Raw genomic sequence first — 3,720 nt, 5'->3', positions numbered from 1 at the left:
CCTTCCCCTCAATGCAACACATTTTCTCATTTCCATTCTAAAGTTCAGACATCCTTAAAATATATAAGCTAGTTTAATTCAGCTGTTTCAACAATCCAATATCTCTTAGCAGCTGTTGTTTTTTGCTCATTTGCATTTAAAAAATTTAAAGTTAGTGACAGGCCCTGCATCCACCATGAGGCCTGCTTCTTTCTGAATGGAGGCAGAGGAGAAGTAGATTGGAGGGGGTAGGGGAGGTAGGGGGAGGAAATGGGAAAAGAGAATGTGGTCAAGATGTGAAATAAATGAATACATTTAATCAATAAAAATTTAAAGTTAATAAAGCGCTATATAGGATCCAGATGTCATGTATATTTCGCATTCTTACGTGGCTTATTCCTTTTATATTCCTTACTCTTTTTTTCATATCAGATTGATTTTATTTTCATCAATATCAAAGTAACTGTGTAGTAAAAAATCATTCTACACAGTTCGACATTGCTTAGCTGCTAGACCTTTGCACAGATGGCTAGGTTTCTGGTGGCATTCTGAGACTACTGGCTTTCCAGGTCACTTGCTGAGATACTGCAACTCTCTAAGCTGCTTTGCCCTGGATCAGTCTCAGTCCTGGTCATCTCTTTCATCAGGTGGTGGTAGTGACCATATAGTAATTTCCCACTGGCTTTTTTGTTCCCTTTTGTTGAGGTTGTAGTTTTCTCAGAAGCCTTTCTCTTTGCCCTCCTTGGTGGGGTTTTCTTGACCTTGGTAATCATTTGCACCTGGAAGGACAACAGAGTAACATGACAAGGGCATATGGGTCTTCAAGAAGATGAAATACATGAGGGAGACTGAAGGAGAAGGGCAGTGGGTTGAGGAAGGGCTTAATGCTAGGCCAAGAAAGGGTTAGGAGTGGAAATCACTAGAGAAAGTACTACACTTAGCTTGGACCTTCTTGCCATTCTACAGCTTCTGGAACTGGATTTATCATCCTTCTTGCCAGCAGTTCTGGTTTTGGGCTCATGGCGACTTTTGGCTTTCTTAGACTTGGTTCCTGAGGTTGATGGCCTGATATTTTTGGTAGGGTCATGTGACTTCTTAGTTGCCTTCGCCATACTGAAGCCTGGGTTGTTCTGGCTCAGGGCTCAGAGGCACTTTTCTTGTGAAGCCACCAAGAAAGATGGAAGGCCACACCCCTGAGTCCTGATAGGTCAGCAATATCCTCCCCAGCCAATAGTGGCTGTGGAGCTCCTTTGACATCACAAAGCCCAACTGTGGACACCTCGTAGCCCTGATCTTAGCAGGCAATGGATCGGAGATCATGGTGTGGCTCAAAATCAGAAAGTATCATCTTTGACAGTCCTGGTAGGGGGAGATGCTATCAAGGCAGTAGAGTCTGGATCCAGACAGGAGGCTTTTCTTGAACTTCTCCAAGAGACTCATGCTGCCCTCTTTCATATTCTCAATGTTGTGATAGAACATGTGGCAAAGGGTTTGCTTCAGTCAACTCTTCCGGAAATTTCCCCCACTCAATGGTTCATTCTGCCATGGCTCTTCCTTAGTAATTTAGCTACAATTTGGGGTATTTCACCTTTAATCCTTCCAAATTTAATATTGAAGTATCTGCGTATGTGAATCACCTCATAAATAAAGACAAAAACAATCTATTAATGAAATCTCCCTACCTGGTGAATTTCAACAAAACAAAACAAGAAAACCTGACAATTTGGTTATATGGTGTGCTGGCTAGTTTTATGTTACCTTGGCACAGCTAGTGTCATCTAAGAGGAGGGAGCCTCAATTAAGAGAATACCTCCACAAGATCAGACTCTAGGCAGGCAGGACTGTAGGGCATTTTCTTAATTAGTGACTCATGTGGGAGGGCCCAGTCCATGGTGGGTGGTGCCATCCCTGGGCAGATGGTCCTGGGTTCTATAAGAAAGCAGGCTGAGCAGGCCAGCAGAGCAAGTCAGTTAGCAGCCCCCCTCCAGGTCCTCTGCTTCAGCTCCTGCCTCCGGGTTCCTGCCCTGTTTTGAGTTCCTGTCCTGACTTCCTTTGATGATGAACTGTGATATGGAAGAGGAAGTCAAATATACTTTTTCCTCCTCAAGTGGCTTTGGCCACAGTGTTTCACCCTACTCTTTCTTTGAGAATTTTATTATATTATTATTATTATTATTATTATTATTATTATTATTATTATTTTGGTTTTTCGAGACAGGGTTTCTCTGTGTAGCTTTGCGCCTTTCCTGGAACTCACTTGGTGGCCCAGGCTGGCCTCGAACTCACAGAGATCCACCTGGCTCTGCCTCCTGGGTGCTGGGATTAAAGGCGTGTGCCACCACTGCCCAGCTTATTATATTATTTTAAAACTTTTTTCTATGACTTTCTACACTCATTCTCTCTCTCTCTCTCTCTCTCTCTCTCTCTCTCTCTCTCTCTCTCTCTCTCTCTCTCTCCCTAGCATCTAAGCAACCTAAGCACATTTTCAAGAATATTGTACCTGTTCAGAAGTCTCCTCAGTCCGGACCTGGCTATTTGCATGCCTGTAGCCTTTTCTCACCATGTGAGCCAAGCCTTAAAGGGTCAGGCTACCTGCCTTGACTGACCAGACAGGAAGGGGCAGCTGCAAGCAAGGAGCATAAACTGTGACATCTGAGCACCATGACTCCAGGACAATGGTGCAAAGCCCTTCTGTGCATCTGCAGCCTCCTTCTAAAGCTCTGTTTAGCACATGGTGCTATCAGCAGGCTTTCCCCACTGAGGTCCTTGAGAGCACAGCCTTAAGTCCACCTGTATCAGCTAGAGGACCAGCTCTGGGAGGCTGTTGTGTCCATGCTGTGGCAAGCCTTTTCTACTAGTCTCCTGCTAGGTAGAGTACCAGTTAGCCTATGCTTGAACATATGTGCCCTATGTTGGATCCCAAATGTGTTTATCTCAGCTGCTCTATTATCAGTAAAGACTCAGGAGTCAGATAATGGGATAAAAATCTGATAGATCAAAGAAGTGGCAGAGGAGCTACCAGCTGTCATTCTATCCACACTTCCCAGCTGGAAGAGAGCTCAAAAATCTAAGTCTCTTCCTCCTCCTCCCTGTGCGTCCTCTCTAACCATATTCCTGGCTTCCTTATCGTTAATTCCTACCAACTAGCCACTGGCTCTGCCCCCTGATTCAAAGGTAGCTTTATTAACATAGTCTTGGAGTGGCACAGTATGATCAAATATCCTGCAACAGTTGATAGTTTCTGAAAGACAGGGAACTGTTGCCTCCAGTTATAAATTGAATGCTGAGCCTACCAGGCTTCAGTAGAGATAGCTCCTGATTCATGGACATGTGGACAGCCCTGGTTAAATTTAGTGGGTCCCAAAACAGAAGAAATATATTGAAGTGAAAAAAAAAAAGTTTTGTATGAAAGAGAGCTGACAGACAATGTAGGAGATGGGAAAGGACAGAGGTGGTGAGGTTGGTTTGTATGCACGTGTACACTTGTGAAGTTACCAAATGACTAATTAAAAATATTATATCACTGCACCATTACTCTCCTTAGGTATGAGCATATGCAAAATTTGTTGCTTTTCTACTTGTTTCCTGTGAAATACTTTTTCCATGCAAAGTTAGGAAATCTGAGATGTTTGAATATAGATGGAAAGTGAAGCTTTTTTCCTTCAGTGCTGGAGACTGAATTCAAGGTCTCCTGCATGTCAGAGCCCTACACTAAGGTACACTCCCTGTATGAAATGAAAC

General features: G+C 43.6%; 1 long non-coding RNA gene across 1 annotated transcript; it reads right to left on the bottom strand.

Moving 5' to 3' along the window:
- Window positions 1-404: 404 nt before the first annotated feature.
- On the bottom strand, window positions 405-1,195 carry LOC119088686. The gene is made up of 2 exons (XR_005092380.1): window positions 928-1,195; window positions 405-758 (listed from the first exon to the last, which is right to left on the bottom strand). It is a non-coding gene; the product is annotated as an uncharacterized LOC119088686 (long non-coding RNA).
- Between the last annotated feature and the right edge of the window lie 2,525 nt (window positions 1,196-3,720).

The sequence above is a fragment of the Peromyscus leucopus genome, chromosome 10, assembly GCF_004664715.2.
Source record: "Peromyscus leucopus breed LL Stock chromosome 10, UCI_PerLeu_2.1, whole genome shotgun sequence".
NCBI classification, from domain to species: domain Eukaryota; kingdom Metazoa; phylum Chordata; class Mammalia; order Rodentia; family Cricetidae; genus Peromyscus; species Peromyscus leucopus.
The sequence above is the reverse complement of the archived record's forward strand: the minus strand, read 5'-3'. Positions and strand labels throughout refer to the sequence as shown.